This window comes from Taudactylus pleione, unplaced genomic scaffold (assembly GCF_031769625.1).
Source record: "Taudactylus pleione unplaced genomic scaffold, aTauple2 ptg000468l, whole genome shotgun sequence".
In the NCBI taxonomy this organism is placed as follows: domain Eukaryota; kingdom Metazoa; phylum Chordata; class Amphibia; order Anura; family Myobatrachidae; genus Taudactylus; species Taudactylus pleione.
The window spans coordinates 2322793-2341436 of NW_028284870.1; positions in this window are offsets into that span (position 1 = coordinate 2322793).

Genomic DNA, 18644 nt, shown 5'->3' on the forward strand with positions numbered 1-18644 from the left:
TCGGTGTTTAGTTGCTCCAAGCCAGAAAACAGAATCACGTTTGGCACATAAGTTGGATTTCTGCTCGCACCTCAGGAGGGTACAAGCAGAAATGCTGTCAATTGAATAGCTCTGGTAACTCCTTCCCTGGGCTATTCAACATCGTGCTGCATTGAATCGTCCCCAATTTGTGAGAAGGGCCTACTGCCAACTCACCAAAAGAGCAATTCAATATAACAATCATTTCACGCAGTAATGGTGTCTCTCTGCAAGCCAGCAGCTTGCTCTCCAGGTAAAGGGACATTTTCTGTCCAGACTGACAGCGTTTTTAAAACACCCATGCAGATGTAAGCACTAATTAGCCTATGAGGCAAAGACCTTAAAGATGGGATGTAGTTAAAAGACCGCCGGCCGGGAAGCTGTCTGTCAAAATGCCGGCATCTAAATCCCGACTCGGGACTACAGACAGGTGTCAAAATGCCGATGCCCGTCTAGATCCCGGTATCTCAACAGACAGGTTCACGAACGAAGTAAAGCCAGCCACTGCTAGCTTGTAGCTGCAGGAGGAAAGGGTTAGGTTTAGGCACCCCCCTGGGGAGGGTTAGGGTTGGGCACCATCAGGGGGTGGGTTAGGCACCTGCCAGCAGTGTTCTCCCCAGAAATTTTTTCAACCCGGGTGGCAGCAAGAAGTTGCCGGGTGGGGGCCTTCGCAATAATAAAATGTTTTGAACCCTGACATTTATAATGATTTACACTTGAAATAACATTTTATATATTAATTCTCCTCTTATTATTAGAGGCCCAGTCTCATGATTATGAAAAAGCTGCAAAGTCTGTAGGATTTGGTACTTTTTATACAGCTCCCAGATACAGTTGGCACTTGCAGGCTCCCAAAGTGCGGGGTGGTGCACCCACAAAAAACAGGCTGGGGAGAACACTGTCTCACGAAGGTTAGGGTTAGGCACCATCAAGTTAGGGTTACAGGGGAAGAAGGGAAGGGTTATATACTTGCTTGCCCCTTCCGGGATCTCTAACGGTCGGGCTTCTGTTGTCTGTATTTCACCCAGCGGGACTTCATATCCATTCCCTAAAGACCCATACTGGGTCTAATGGATGGAGCTCTCCCTCACTCTTGGGAGCCCTAACCTGCCTTTCACCAAAGCCAAGCTGATGCTGCTAACAGTAATACCCCTTTTCCACCAAAATTCTGGGTCTGACCCGGAGCTAGAACAGGGTTCCTATACGGATCAGACCCGGAATTTAGCGCGCTGACTCGGGATATTCCCGAGTCGGCGCCGCACACACCGCAGTCGGGTCTGCATAGACCCGGCTTTTCCGGCGTGAAAGTGGACGCTTGGGGATGACGTAATCTCCAAGCGCCACTGAAGCCGGACCAATCGGCCGGCTTGCGGCGCACTGCAGGTCATCAAGACCCGGAGTGCGCCGTACACACGGCAGGGTTTCACGGGTTACTCCCGTGTTAAACCCTGCTAGTTACCTGGGTTCGATTGCCGGGTCACTCGACCCGGCGATCCAACCCTCACCCCTTTTACACCAAGGTGCTGCCCGGGTTAAAAGGGGTATGAGTGTCCCAGCCTTTGCACAGTCAGATGCACACTTGTACACCAAGGGAAGGGCTTTTAATAGAATTAGAATAAAGTGACAGATGTGACTAGCAAAAGCAGTCTCAGTAGAGGATGATGTAATCAGCATCACTGCAAGCTTACAAGTTATCTTTCTGTAATCTGAAGGTTATTTTTTACACATTTACAAAATCATTTATAACCACATTTTACCACAAAAAAAAATTGGCAGCAGATGAGTGATACTCTGCTCCCTGACAATTAGGTCAGCCAGCATAAAGGTTCAAGTTACCATTTCACTAGCCACTAGCCAATCCTTGTTGCATGTCTGAAACTGATCTGCTGTAAATGTGGTCATCCTGGTCCACATTTATTAAATAATACTAAAGATTAAAAACTATTAAAAATACATTTAAATAAAATTGGTAAAATTCATATTGAAAAAAGCATAATGTCTCTACCTAGTTATTGATATTCTCATTTTGTCACCATTATGAGTTGGTAGCGATAATATGATACTTCTGAAATAGGAAAAGAGTTTTTCTGACAACCCTTTAATTAATCTTATATCTGACTAAAACACCAGGTTTCAACAGATATTAACTATATTGGCAGCATATGTAAATATAATTGTCAGTAAAATAGGCATTTGTTATAATGATTTTAATTTTAGATGGTTTCTTATAGTATTACAGAGCCTGTTCCTTGTTTAAAATTTCTGCACTGCAACAAAGCAACAACCAGAGGCAAAGCCCTTCATAAGTAAGTTTTTGTTTTTTTCCAACTATGGAGTTTTATCTATGTGTGATTTTTTTTTTTTTTTTTTTATTCATCTGCCTTTATTGCTCTTAGGGGTCTATTCAACAAGCACTGTCACTTAGCAGCGCTAATTTAGTTTCTAACTTGCTACGAGTAGCAATGGTGGATAGTAAAACACTGAAGCAATTCAACATTGCTCCGATGCGGAAACAGTGGATCCGAAAATCAGCTGTCTACGCGATGGTTTTCACTACTGCTTCCTGTAACTGTGAAAATTAGCACTGGCAAGTCTGACTGGGCCGTGCTAGTGCACCTGTGTGTCCTGGGATTTTCACATGTGCACAAAGAGCCCGATGTCATCTTCACAACCCGGACCTCCTTCCCATAGAAGGTAGCAGGGTATGGAGAACGGACGCCATCTGAAGAATGGATGCTGTCCATTCTCACAATCAAATTCTAAAAATTATGTATTTTTGGAGTATGATGACTTGGGAAATAAGGAGGTCCAGTATTGGGGGGAACAAGATTTGCTTTGCGGATGACAGGTTAGCCGATTTCAGTGAAATCTCCTGCGAATGGGCCCAACACTTATGTTTTACATAAGTAGGTGAAAATACGCCCTCTAATAACTAACTAAAAACATATGTGAAGATGTATACACATGGACTGATTTGATTACCCGAGTTGGGTTGGGTACACAAACCAGGCATGTGGGCGGTAAAAATCCCAGCAGCAGTTTATATTTTTTAATTACTAAAAGAAGAATCCTTGATTGTACAGATACTACAGAAAGTTTATTTCTAAAATGTATAATGATCTTTGCATATGCAGAATATGAAAAACATGATTTGTTTTTTCATTTGTTTTGCAGAGGACTTAACAGTAGATGTACTGAAAACAAAGGACTGTTGAGTTCCCTGTGAATATATAGCATTTATAAATTTTATATTCGAAAAAAAGATACAATATGGATATCCGGAATTTTTTTGCAAAAAAAAATGACACACAGTTACAGCCCCCTGAACCCGAGACAAGTGAGGAAAGTGCATCTATGCCCATAAGACTTGATTCTCCTGAATGCATCACAGACAGTAGTGATGACAGTGACGCATGTATTATAGACGTTCAAAATCCAAGTACAAGTTCCCAAGAAATTGGCTGTGATGAACAGGCAGATCCTTGCTCCAGTAATAGAGCGGAGCAGGATGAAACACAAATGGTACCTGCTAAAAAAAAGAAATACTACTGTGAATTCACCCCCAAATTATCAAAATGTAAAGAAATCATCACGTGGAAAACATTCTGCCTACTGCACAGTCTGTAACAGTGATTTTGATATAAAACATGGTGGTGTGAATGACTGTAAACGCCACATTGACAGTGCAAAGCATAGAAAACAATCAGAAGCTCGTGAGACAAGTCAAAAAATGGTTATAGCTTCTTAACTACCTCTCATGACGAGAATGCAGTCATTCATGCTAAACTTCTTTTCACAGGTTTTCTGATTGAACATAATATACCTATTTCTGCCTCTGACCACGTAGGGAAATTGATGAGGGCTATGATGCCAAATTCAAGTGAGGTTGCAGTGCAGAAATATGGCTGTGCGAGAACAAAAACCAGTGCAATTATTAATCACGCTCTTGCCCCACACTGCACAAAGCCTGTTATAGAGGCCTTGAAGCGCCAGCCATTTACTTTAGCACTGGATGGCAGCAATGAATCAGAGGAGAAATTATTTCCCATTTTAGTGTCCTATTTTGACACAGATGGAAAAGTTAAGCCAAAACTTTTAGATCTTGTTGTTTGCAATATTGCCACAAGTATTAATATAGTGAATGCAGTTGATGAGGTTATTAAAAAAGAAGGAATTGCCTGGAAAAATTGCATTGGTCTTTGTTTAGATAATGCATCTGTAAACATGGGAAGACACAGGTCTGTAAAAACTTTGATTCAGCAGAAGAGTCCTTCCGTGTTTACAGAAGGGTGTCCCTGTCATCTTGTGCACCTTGCTGCAAGCAAGGGAAACAATGAGCTCTCCTTTGACGCTGATGCGTTTCTCCACAAACTTACAACCTACTTTAGGTTTAGTGCCAAAAGAATTCAAGCACTTAAAGATATCAGTGAGTTTGTGGACATTGAATATTCTAAAATACTGCAACACGGGGCAACCAGGTGGCTCAGTATGCATTCCTGCATTGAGAGACTGCTGGAAATGTTCCCAGCACTGAAGTCATTTTTCCAGTCAGAAGACTGTGAGAAAAATGCCAGGAGCAGAGCTCTCTGTGACATGTTTGAGGATGCAGCTACTGAGCTATATGTTCTGTTCCTTCATGCCGTACTTTGCACATTCAATGAGACCAATACAGTACTCCAGTGCCGTTCCCCTTTTATCCACAAATTGCATGAGTGCCTAGTGGATTTATACAGGAGACTTCTGCTTAAGTTGGTGAAACCGACCGTAATTAAAGCTGCCAATACTATAGAAGCACTTCTGGCCATAGATTTTTGTGATCCAGAAATGCAATTGGGGGACAGAGAACTATTTATTGGGTTTACAACCAGTAACTATGTAAGAACCTGCTCTTCACTAGAGCCAAGAGTAGTTGCAGTATTTTTTAGAGAAGTAAGAAACTTTTATTGTTCTTCTCTTACATATATCAATAACAAATGTCCCTTAAATGATGATGTAGTAAAAACTATGAAAGTCTTTGATTACAAAAACCGTGTGGCAGCACAATTCGGAGATATTGAATTGCTTGGACAACGCTTTCCGCAAGTGGTAGACAATACCATGATGCAGAAAGTGCACGAAGAATTCTCTGAATAACGTGTTTATGACCTGCCTGAGTCCTCTTTACAACACTGCTCAGAAGAAGGTGTTGAAAGAGTGGATTGCATTTGGCATGAACTAAGCATGGTCACCCATACAACAACAGGGAACAAAAAATTTGCTTTGTTATCAAGTATGGCCAAATCTCTCTTGGTCCTCCCACACAGCAACGCTGAAATTGAACGTGTGTTCAGTATGGTTCGTAAAGTTAAGACTGAGCTCAGAGGGAAACTGGCTACAGAGGGAACACTAAAAAGCCTCTTGCAGTGCAAAATAAATTTGTTTACAGACTTAAGCTGTCACCAGTTCAAACCTTCCAAAGAGCTTTTGTCTAAAGCAAAGTCTGCAGGTTATCAGTTGCGGAAATCACATCAGCGTAATGCCTAAGATAATGTCTTCTTTTCTTTTGACATTTTGATTGCTGCTACAGTATTAAGGTTTACAGAATTGTCAAAAAAAAAAAAATCGTCTAAAATAATTACAACCTGGACATCTTTAAAAATGTCTGTAATGACACTGGATTATGGAAATTATGCACTGTTAGGTGTCTTTGATGATTGGAGTTGTGAAACACTGGTCTAAAGTTCGTCTTAAACCTTGCGTATTTCTATTGGGAACTGAGCCCAGCTAAACTTAGTAACTTGTCCCACTAAGACTGCACTTTATAAAACATTGTTTACTTTTATATGGTTTACATGCTAAGCTTAGTAATCGAACGTTGAATACTTTTTTTAGTTAATTGAGCACGTGTTTTGCTGCTTTGTTACCTTAAATATACAGTATAAGGTTATTTTAAGGAGAAAACGGGGTTTAAAATATTTTCTTCAAGCCGTATTTTCTTTGTTAGAAATTGGAGCCCTAATTGTTTGTTAGTTATTTAAGTATCATACTTCTGTTAATATTTGCATTATTTATTTTATTTAAAACATGTTCATTTTCAAATAAACACATTTGATATGTACTGCTTATTTTCTACTTTATATCTATAATGTGCAATCAGTAAGGGTAAGTTCTTGTGGCTGCCAGCACCTAAGAGCATTAATAAAAATTAAGTATACTAGATATTTATTGGGCCTGACCTCCATTTCATTGAGCACATTAAGAGCATAAATTAGATTACCAGGGAGAAGATATGCAGGCCTGGTTGAAGAACTAGTGGGTAGAGATTCAATTTGAGTGACGGGATTAGTAAAGGAAGACACGTGGTAGAAGGATAGGCAATAAATTAATGCATTCAGGTTTTTATATGTAGTATTTATGTGCTATGATGTCTTTCTGTGTGTTAAGATTAAGTACAAAAACAAATGAGGCACAGAATTTGTACTTTCTTTTATTATTATATAATTTTTCAGCCTGATTGAAACCATGCTATAATATTATATAAACATACATCATAACCATCAATCACATCGCAACTAACACATGATATTTGACTGTACAGCCTTTGGTAGTATGATACCCATACAAAACTAGCTCTGGTGGTATGCTGCTCTTAGTACTATAGTTTTCATCTGCCACTGCAGGACACGCCCCTAAATGATAATAGACACGCCCATAGGTGGAGCTAGACACGCCCCCAGGGCGGAACATGACACGCCCCCTCAGCGGCGTGGCGCGCTTCGCGCGTCACATACTGCTGACACCGACAATCTCCCTGAAACTAGTTTTCAAAAGTTGGCAAGTATGGTGCAACTACATCTTAAGAGACCATACTTGCCCACTTTTGAAAAAGCATTCCAGGGAGATTGTGAAAGCAGCACCTACTGTATAAGCGCTGCATTAAAGTGGGCATTTACTTCTACATATGAGAGGCGTGTGAGAAAATTGACTTACATCCAAATGTAAACAAGCCCCAAAGCAGCAGGTTGTTGCTCAGTAAAACCTACAAGGGAAGTAGAACAAATAATAATCCTAAGTACTTAGGGCCTTATTTAGGTTGGATCGCACCGCTGTGTTCGCATGCAGCCGGTCAATGTTTGTGCTCTGTGCATGCCTATGCATCGCAGAGACCGTTCATGAAATGGCCGCTGCAATCGGGAAGCGATCGCAGTCCAATCGCATAGTAATTGACATGAAGTGACCATTTGTGGGTGAAGAGGGGGGGTGGTCGGCGGAACGCAGGCGTGCCTGTGCGTTTGAACGCCGTTACAGGGGCGTGCATAATTAAGCCCCTGCGATTGTATACGCTGGCAGAGGTCTAGATGGCAACAGGAAGTTTAGCAGTTTGTGAGGTAGGGTCAGGTCAACCACAACTGTGCAAATGGTTCCGATGTTACTCGCTGTTACTGATGTTTTCGCTGACTTGCGGGTTTATGTAATGGGAAGTGGGCGGCTTTATACAGTGGTAGGAGTCTTGGTATAGTGCTGCGGTTGCTATGCGATTGCATTCATTAGCATATTTTCGCACTAGTGGTTGCGTGCAAACGCAGCCGTGCGATCCAACCTGAATAAGGACCTTAGTACACTGACAGCTACTAAGTACAGTATTAGCGAATTGAGAAGCAAGATTCAGTAAAAAGTTCTCAAGCAAGGGAATTGCTGCCCATGGCAGAGTGTCAAAGGTCATGCTAGGCGTCTTGCACTATATAACGCAAAAAGGCTGGGTGTACAAGGACGCAAGAGCTTGATTGAAGGTGTGGATATTGTTAAATAGTCTAATAGGGTGGAGGAGTTAGTTCCAGAACAGTTTGGTAGCATCTTGGGTTCTGGAGGCAAAGCAGTTGACCAGAGCAGAGGAAAGCAGAGGTTGATGTGGGAGTAGAGAGGGTGGGAAGGAGTGTGGACAGAGATGAGGATGCAGATGTACAAATTAGGAATAATAGAGTGCATTATTTGTGAGGATGAGGAGATTGAACTGTTTTCCAAGGTGGATGTGGAGCCAGTTAACCAGTTGGCAGTGTTTTGAGTCAGGAGGTAGTAAAGGAGGGGTTTGAAGGCAGCAAAGAGGTGGCAGGGTTTGGAAAACTAAGAGGAAATGAAAGAATTTAAGCAAGTTTTTTTAGAGAGAGGGAGAGTGTAGAGCTGTAGGAGGAGACAATAAATTTAGAGTGGAGGAAGTCTTCAAGAGTCTATTGGAAGAACATTTCTGGGTGCATTTTCAGTGCCAATATTGGGCTGTGGACTGGCAGAAGTTAATAGTAACTGCTTGGGCAGCAGAGTCCAGGGCAGACATAATGACAAAGTTATTAAGTATAGTGCATGGTCAGGGCCTTAAAGGTAAGGCAGGAAACATTAGAGATGACAGAGAGAAGTTAATCTAGTGAACAAGAGAACAGGGCTGGGTCTAGGGAGCTGAGGTTTTGTTTGATGAGAGTAGTTTGGGTGACAGGGGAAAGGAAAGACTGTAGAGGATGATGGTCAGAGAGAGTGAAGAGGGAGTTGGTGAAGATAGAGATGCACAAACAGTGTGAAAAGACCAGATGAAAAGAATGACTGCTGGAGTGAGAGGGGGAGGCGGTCCATTGGGTGTGGCCAAAAGAGGAAGTGAGGGAGTAAGGTATGGCAGTAGTAGCATCAGTGGGATCGTCTATAGGTATGTATATAGCTAATAGTACCAGGCTATTTAGCGAACTAAAAAAAACATTTTAACATTGTGTCATTATTTCAAAACATGTACTTGGGGAAATAAAAGTTAATTTCTGCTCAAACCTCCAAGTACTGTACGTTATTCAATCTGTATTTATATATAATGTTAAATATTAAAAAGAAACTCCATCTCTTCCTATTAGTGAATGTTATTTTTAACTTCTGTTTTCTGACAGTATGATGATCAAAGGTAGAAGAAGTTTCCATCATTTCTTGTATCCTTATCTAATCAATCCATTGATCTGCAGCAAAGGCAACACTGTGTATCCTGATAGTCCCTAGAGCTTTATTAACACAGTATAGATAAAACTCTGGTGTTCCACTATGAGTAGAAGGCATAGCTAATGCCACCATCAGTGGCAAACGCAGGATTTCTAGAGGGGGGTTTCCAAAGGCTTGATTTTAGAGTGAGTGTGGCCAGTCTATGAAGAGGGTATAATTAGCACTTATCCAGCTTTAATATGCATCATACAAAGTATGCTGTGTGTCATAATTCCAGCATATACAGGACCAGCGATCACTGTAAGCCATTAGATACGGCAGTAGGGCCTTCCTGTCTGAGCAGAATGGTTTTTTTCAGATGTGGGCTCCATTCCAGAGAATTGGAGCAAGTCCAGGAGTCTGAGGGAGCAGCAGAAGAACCTAGCACTGCCCTGGACATATATGTACATATTGGTCTCCATACGTATTGGATATTGTATTATTATACAGTATTAATAATTAACCCTATTGATGGTCTATAGCAGTGCACCCCTAACAGTGCATGTTTTCCACATCTCCTAGTTGGTGCACAGGTATATTTATTACTGGCTGACACATTTTAAAAGATTCATAGTTGTTGCTAATCATTTCATTTGTGATACTGAGAAGAACATCCAGCACTAGTAACATTGTATTATATTACTATTTCTATTGTGGTCACGGTGTGTGCTGTGGAGGGGGGTTTCCAGGTAACCCCCCCTGCATTTGCCTATGACCATCCTGGGTTATATAAAATGAAGCATGTTGGTATGGAGATGTGAAGGCATGCTCCATGTGCAGGCTTGTGCTCATGCTATGAATGTTTAATAACCCTACTTATGTCATTTTTGGGGAATGCCTTGTTCAATAACAGAACCATTTTACATGTTATGCATAAACTGTAGCAATCAATTAGTGATGCATTGCCATCTTCCAAGAACCAAGACATCAACCTGAACTGACTTACATTAAGCACATCAACATATAAAGCAGTTATGCCCAGTGAGCTACAAGGCTTGGCACTCTAAAATGTGCATTCAGTAACCACAAGTTGACAAGTGAACATTAACAGTTGAAACGGTCACTTAACAAACACCATTCATTTATAGTTTCTTAAATCCAACACTACAATAATACTTTAGAACCTTATACACTTGATGAGAAGCCTTATTTATTGAATATTGTTAGCGCACAAAACTTATTATGATAACAAGCTTGGGAATATCAGTGAGCAACCTCCACGCATGAAACAAAGGAACTACTGTATAAATGTAATTTCATATCCATAAAGTGTTAGACTGCATTTAATCCAAAGATAACATTCTAATTTGAATGATGGTACCTATTATTTTAAGACACAGGCATATTCTACAATACTGTACACCAGGGAAATAAAGCAGATTGATCGCAATATAAGAACAAAACAAAAGTTGTGTGAGGATCCGGCTTGCTAGAGTTTGATCAGGCCGCCTAAAAAGGTGACTTTCAGGGAACACAAAGGTTTGGAGGCATGGGCGTAACTACCATAGGTGCAAGGGGTGCAGCTGCTACAGGGCCCAGAGCTGAGGTGGCCCCATAGATGCAAGGAGCGCAGCTGCTGCAGGGCCCAGTGCTGAGGTGACCCCTATGATGCAAGGAGTGCAGCTGCTATGGGGCCCAGACCTGAGGTGACCCCTATGATGCAAGGAGTGCAGCTGCTATGGGGCCCAGAGCTGAGGTGACCCCTCTTCCTTGTCAAAGTTACATGTGTTATATACATATTTCACCATTGGGTGGTACATAGGGGCCCTTACAAACGTTTGCTATGGGGCCTTCAAATACCTACAGTAGTTATGCCCCTGATTGGAGGATACATAATTAACAACATAACAGTAGCACACAGAGAGAAGAGGCTAAAAAACAGATAGTATGTACTTCAAAAGATGGGAACATGAGTGATGCAAAACTTAGTGGTTGAGAAAGAGTGTGCTGGTTATCTCTGGTTTAGCACTGAAGTTAATTTGCTGATTCACTAAGAAATACAGTATAATTACAGTATTTCCTGCTCTAAACTAACAGAAAATATGATGTTAATATAATTTGTGAAGTATGTCAATTCTGTTGTTAATCTGCTTTACCATGTACTTCTACCAGAAAAACACTGATAGCATTCTATATCCATACTACCCCATCATGATCCCCTCACCTCCATTCTACCATCCATCCCCTTTCCCCCTTCTTCCCAATCACCCTTGCCCAATATCCTTTACAACTTCAACCTACCTTTTTTCTATAATCCAAGGCCCCAGCTCCACCTCAGTAACCACTATAATACACCCATGGTGGTTGCTTCCTGTTTTTTGGTTTGTTTTTTATGTGGTTTTTTGCCCTTTTCAATTTGTTCTGTAATTCCCCACTGTATATTACACTTCTACTTATGGCTCATCCTGCCCACTGTAACCTATGCAGCGGACCCAAGATGGCTGCATTGACTGGTACTTTCATGGGCAGAATGAACAACACATAGAACTATTTATTCAGTGGGTATCTTGTTAGTTGCTTTTCATTATTACCCTTGTATGTCTTATTTCCATGTATTGTTTGTTTTCTATGTTGTGCACCCAAGATGGCTGCCTTGCCTAGTACTTTCATAGGTACAGTAGGTTGAATAATGCATGGATCTGGTGATATTGTAAGGATTTTGGGGTCTATTCATAAAGAACATGAAGTGGCTCATGATAAGCATCAAATCGATGCGATATATAGAGAAGTTTAGTAGTCATTCATATATACTTACCTCTCCGACATCTTCATGCGCTATCTGTACCCTTCGTGATCCCTGGACGCAGTGAGAATACAGACATATCGGGTGCCTCATATGTCTGTATTCTCACTGCGCATGCACTGGCATCTGAGAGCAGCAGGTCAGGTCAGGTCAGACCTACTGCAAAGGATGCTGGGCAAAAGGAGGCAGAGCCAGCACCGGGAATCGGGCAGACAGCAGGGAAGAATGCATCTTCCCTGCTCTGTTCGGCTTGTGGTACAGATTACGCCATCCTCAGATGGCGAATCTGTACGCAGCAGAGGAACGGAAAGCTTAGCTAAACAGGGCTCTTCTCTGCTTCATGAATAGACCCTTTTGTATCTTGACTAGTATTCTATATTTCCCCAATGATGTGTCATCTCTTCCAGGCATTGCCTATTGTACTACTGCAACCTATGTAGTGCACCCAAGATGTCTGCTTCGCGTTGTACCTTTATAGGTAAGATGAATTGTCCTTGGAATTGATGACCAAAAAGAACACATGTTGAGGTGTAGTGAGAGAGTCACTAGGCTCAGCTTCTGGAGCTACAGTATGTGCTGAAACTTAGTCCAGCCTTTTATTGAAAGGAGTTGGTGCTGCTATTCAAGAGAGATGAAAGTGTTTCACTGGTAAGCAGACCCTTGCTCAGGTTCCTCTACTGCATCAATTAAAAAATACCAAAATGCTTTCTCCAAAATTAAAATACAAAGGCTGTGTAGTCTGGGCATCAAGACTCATGCAGTTCTCAGAGCAAAGTAAAGATAGGAAGGCATATTGAGAATTACCTCAATTTATTACATCATCAATACAGTAGTTAAAAGGTAAAACACTTTCCAAAAAGTAGTATATCACTGAAGCTTATTCACAAACAGAATTAAATGAAAAATACAATGTGGGTAACCCTGTTAGCTGGGCATGATGAGGTCAACCTGTAAACATAAGGAGATCCAGACCCAAGTAATGGAAACAAGATGATTTGGTGACTTCAGGTAGGTGTTCTACACTTGATTACAGTACTTTCTCTGACATATTTCGGTATACCTGGTACCTTTATCAAGGATAAGATATGGTAGCTATTAAGGCTTTTTACACCATAAGGTCTGACAGCATGAGGAAGCCAGGATTTCTGGCTTAGCGTTACTGACACACTAAGGGCCAAATGTAATAGGGTGAGAGTTTAGAAAACATGAGAGTTTTGCAGTTTAGCAGTAAAACTCTCACACTAATATATTGATTGAGTTATATTTTCAAAACAGGAAACACCTGGATGATAGCTTAAATCTTGAGAGTTTTTTGAGTCTGAAAAATATGCAAGTGTGCCTGTTCTGTGACTTTATTACATTGGCTGAGTTTAAACATGCAACAGTTTTCTCTCACAATTTCTAAACTCTCACCCTATTACATTTGGCCCAAAATGCACACACAATACTCCAAGTAATGGAGCATACACATGGTCAGATTTGTCAGATCTGTCAGATGAACGATTTGAACGATTTTAACAAAGATTTGAACGATTTTTGACTGCATTAAAATTAATGGAATCGTCAAAGTCTGACTGCAAACACATCAGATGTCAGATATCGTTATCTGACCATCGGGAACGCGCATCGTTCAAATCGTTCATCTGACAGATCTGACAGATATGTCAGATTTTCCTTCAGATATGAACGATTGAATGATTTTTTAAATCGTTATCGTTCAGATCTGAAGAAAAATCTGACCATGTGTATGCACCATAACACACAGGCCTAACAACACATCAAGTACAGTAGCAAACAGTGCACTGCAAAAACAAAAGAGTGTGTAGTACTATCCCAGTACATGCCTGCAACATTAGTACTTAAGAGGTTATTTCCTTGTTTTGCATGTTATGGTGCGTACATACGGTCAGATTTGTCAGATGAACGATATTGTTAAACGATGAACAATTTGTCAAACGATTTATCCAACGATTTGAACGATTTTTTACAAATGATAAACGATATTGGACAAATCTGACAGTATTTAAATGAAGAAGAATTCCAATGACAATGATTGGTCCAAACAATTCTTGAGGGGTGTATACTGGGCAGATATGTGTGTGATATGGTGGGAGGGGCTTCCAATGAGGGAATAAAAAGGTGGGAGCCATTTTAAAACTTTGCATTTCTTGCTCTGTGGCTAGTTTGGTTTGGTTTATACCTGCTAAACGTCGTTGCATTGCTAATTTGCTCCGCTTTGTTTTGTCTTGTCTTTTACAAAGTGTGTCTATTGTGCTATTCTGACATGCAATCCATTCATCAGTGAATCATGTTGGCGTACGCAGGAGTCGCAATCTTGTCTGAGAGGGAGATGGCCGAGAGGAAGAGGAGGAGGCCTCGCTCTTGTTGGACAAAGGAGTGGCTGCTGCGGAGGTATACCATGTCCCACATGCCTTTGTTGATGGACATTCGTGAGAATAATCCGGATGACTACCGGAATTTCATGCGGATGGACTAGGTGGTGTTTCGTGAAACCGAAAGATTGCATAAGAAAAGAGGTGTGTTAAACCTCTAGGATGGGGGCCGGCATGTATGCAAATTACTGTTTAGAGTTAGCCTATCATTAGCAGGGGCGGGTTTTCAATAGAGACATTATATAAGGGGCTAGAAGTGAGGGCCAAAGCCTCTTGGTTCCAGATTCCTCCAGGACAGGGAAGTGCATTTTGTCAGTTGTCATTTTCCTTAATAAAACTCTCTTAGTGCTTCTCCTTCTTCTCTTCTTCTCTCCTCCTTTTCCTTATTGTATTTAGTCTCTTTTCATTTACTTCATATCATTGCTTTTACTTTTCCTTTCTGTCCTCAATCAGTGTCTTTTCTGATTTCTTGTTCTGCTGGGGGTGGGTGTAGCTATGTCCTGCCTAGTAATGAGCCTCCCCAGACCCTGGTCCCTGGCTCCACAGTGCCCCCATGTTATTAGGAGCTGCAGGTGTGGTTCCCCTATTGATAGTTCTATCCCCCCTCAGGCTGCAGCAGCTTTGTGGAAGGTGTGCCAGTGTGGGGGAGGGGTGCTTCCCATTAGTCCTTAATGCCCCTGGTCAATATTATCTTTGTGGCTGCAATGGCCAGCACCATAGGCAAATGCAGGAGGGGTTTATGAGTGCCTTGCCTGAACCCCCCCTCAGCCCACACCATGATGACTACAATAGAAATAGCATATAATACTAAAGTTGCATGTTTTTTAGGATCCCCTCAGTGTCACAAATGAAATAACTAGCACTACAGTCCCTGTTGATCTTTTAAATGTGTCAGCCAGTAGAAAAAGTTAAAAAGCCAGTAATGAATATTGTTGTGCACCAACTAGATCTGGAAAACATGCACTGTACGGGGTGCACTGATATGGATCACCTATTGGATCAATTATTAATACTGGATAATACACCATCCAGTACATAGGGGGACCAATCTGTGCATCTGTTTCCAGGACAGTGCATGGTTTCTTTTTCTGCCCTCTCCCAGATTCCCCAACTTGCTCATATGATCTGTAAAGGAGCCGGCACATGAAATAAAAAGATTCAGCTCAGACAGGATGGCTCTACTTCTACATATAATTACTTACTGTGTTTGCTGGTCCTGTATATGCCAGAATTATATCATTCAGTACATTCGTATGATGTATTTTATAGATGGTCTAAGTGCTGATTATGCCCTCTTAATGGTAGAAAACAGTTGCAGCAAACAGTGTCAGTATTATGCTGGGCATTGAGGTATCATTGGGGGAATAGAATGCTTTAGTGATGCGTTATATGACAGTAAGGGGTAATGGCTTTGACACTGCTTTATTTATCTATAGCACCTAAGATCTAGCTTTTATCTCCTTTGAATCATTATTATCAGCCAATAGAGGAGATTGTATTATATACTGTATTCTGAGCATTTAACTTACAAAATAGACAGAATACATGTGCTACAGTGAATTTCTACAGGGTGCACAGCTTATTATTGCAATCACTGCCCCAAGCAGCTATCACCGGGAAGCTCCATTCTCAGCTATGCTCCTACTTCGACAAATATACATTGCTGGAGGTCACGCAGCCTTCGCGTCCTGCCTATGAGGGGTACAACGCGTGCAAAGCAGCTAGTTCAGTTCGTCAGGGCTAACAGCAGGCGTCTGGGGAAAATGCTTCGCCTTTAATAATTCCACATTAAAATGTCGTTTTCGTCACCTCTGCTTGCGATGTGGTGGCAATCACCCAGTTGCCAAGTGTTTCAAGGGGGGTGCCCAGCAGCAGCCTGCACAGCCAGCAAAAGGCACAAGTGCTAAGTAAAGTTCCATCCCCTGTCCGTGTCACAGCGATAGCAAAATGGTTGAGTTGGTACCCGGTTCTGCAGGACGCAGAATTTTCGTTAAAAGGCTTCAGTTTTGGTTTTCGTTTACCTATTTGCAGGGATGTCGACACATATTCGCCTAGAAATTTGAAGTCTGCCTTTGAATTGCCTCACATTCTTAGGGAAAAAGTGGCTGGCGAGGTTAGCGCAGGCGCATTGCTGGGCCTTTTGCAGAACCCCCATTAGGGATCTTGTGAATTCCCCGGTGGGAGTGGTTCCCAAGAAAATTCCAGGAAAATAAGGGCTCATGCAACATCTGTCTTATCCGCCAGGCTCGTCAGTAAATTATGCCATACCAGTTGAGGTTTCCTCGGTGGTGTACCAGTCTTTTGACGATGCTTTGGACGTCATTAGGTGTTATGGTCCGGGCGCACTGATGGCTAAGATAGATGTTGAGTCAGCTTTTCGTCTACTTCCTTTGCACCCAGAGTCATTCCAGTTTATGGGTTTTTAGCTTGGACAACGGATATTGCATAGACAAATGCTTGCCTATGGGGTGTTCTGTGTCCTGTGCGTTTTTCGAGCATTTTAGCACCTTCCTACACTGGTGCGCGGAATTTATTTATTTAATTTTTGCGGTAGTCATGGAATAGCCCACTATCTCGATGACTTTCTGTGTGTCGGCCCTTCCGGTTCAGGCAGATGCAGTTATCTTTTGTTTTCTTTACGAGCGCTGTTTTTTCATTTGGAGTTCCCGTTGCTGTGGACAAAACGGAGGGCCCTTCCCCTTGTCATTCCTGGGTATCGAGATCTGTACCTCGGTGGGTTCTTGTCGCATTCCTCTCGATAAGCCTGTCAAGTAATGCCATAGCGGAATGCACGGCTTCCAGTAGAATTACCCTGCGGCAGGCGCAATCCCTCCTGGGCCTGTAAAGTAATTCCAATGGGCAGAGCTTTTTCACGTAAATTGGAAAGGGCCACGGCTGGTGTCACTAACCGAGACATTTGCTACGTTTATCCTCAGAGATTAAGCAGGACCTCTCTGTCTGGGTCTCGTTTCTTCGGGATTTTAATGGCGTTCGGTTGTGGATGTCTCCAGCCGCTGACAATTTGCAGCTGCAGCTGTTCACCGACGCAGCAGGCACCACGGGGTTCGGATGTTACCTTGATGGCTCCTGGTGCGTTGGCCGTTGGCTGGAAGAATGGGTGGGAAAGGGTTTGACTAAGGACTTACTCCTTCTCAAACTCTTTCCCATAATGGTTTCCTTGGAAATCTGGGGGGAATGGTTACGCAATCGCAGCATCATTATCAGGTGGGACAACCTGGGCATGGTCCATGCGATACAATCAGCAACATGCGGCTTCCCTGCTGGTTTTGCGCTTGCTAGCGCAGCTGTGCTCACATGTTTGCGCTGTAACATCATGTTTAAGGCAAGACACGTTCCTGGGGTGGAGAATGAGATAGACGATGCGTTATCACGTTTCCAGTGGGCTAGGTCCCGATCTGTGGCCCTGGTGCTGACGTTGTGCTTTGCCCCTCTTATGTTTGGCAGGTGATCGAGCCGGCATGGAGGGCTAAGCAGAACAGTCTTTAGCCCCCTCCACGTTGCGAGCATATCGGCAGGCATGGAATGAATGGGAAGATTATTCCCGTAGCAGCAAACAGGCAGGTAAGAGTCAGCATCGTTCGATGCTTTCTTTTATTTGGAGTCTCCGTTTGGCTGGCAGATCCAGGGCTTCTGTTGCGCGCTCTTTGGGGGGCATTGCATTTTATTGTAAATTGAAGGGCCAACCTGACTTTACTAAAAGTTTTCTGATAGTGAAGGCTTTAAAGGGTTGGGCACGGGTCTCCCGGCCAGTAGCTGACCGTAGGAGACCTGTGGACGCTCATCTGCTTCCGGCAGTATTAGGGGCGGTTCTCGGAGTGGCTCTTACTGCGTATGAGGCGGTCCTGATTCAAGTGGTGTTGTCGGAGGCTTTTCACGGCACCTTGAGGGTATCGGAGCTGGTGGCATCATCCAAATGGGTTGATGCCGCCATGCTCCTCTCGGATATCCTGGTCAGTGAGAGGTCTGTTCTCTGTAGGATTCGGCAGTCGAAGACCGACCAGACTGGTAGGGGTAGGTGGATCTCGTTGGGTCCATCTAGGGACGAACAGATCTGCCCCGTGGCACTAGCTATGCGGTATGAGTTATTGCGGCCGGATGTTCCTGGTTCATGACTCATGCATATGGACAGGACTCCGCTTACCAAATACCAGTTTGGTTGGTTTTTGAAGAGGTGTGTATCAGTTTTAGGCCTCCCGCCTCAAGATTTTGGTACACACTCGTTTCTGATCGGAGCCGCAACTTCGGCGGCAGCTGCGGGTTTCTCGGCATCAGAAATTAAGGCCCTAGGACATTGGAAATCGGATAGTTATAAAGGTTACATTCGACCTAGGCATGAAGGCCCTTTGTTTACAGTCATTTCACAGTCTGTTCCGGTTACGTTTATATTTTATGCTTGCCTGGTTTTTGTCTTGTCTCATGTACTGTCCTGTCTTGTCTGTTACCCCTGTCCGTCCTACTCGGGATTAGCTACTCACCATTGCTGGCAA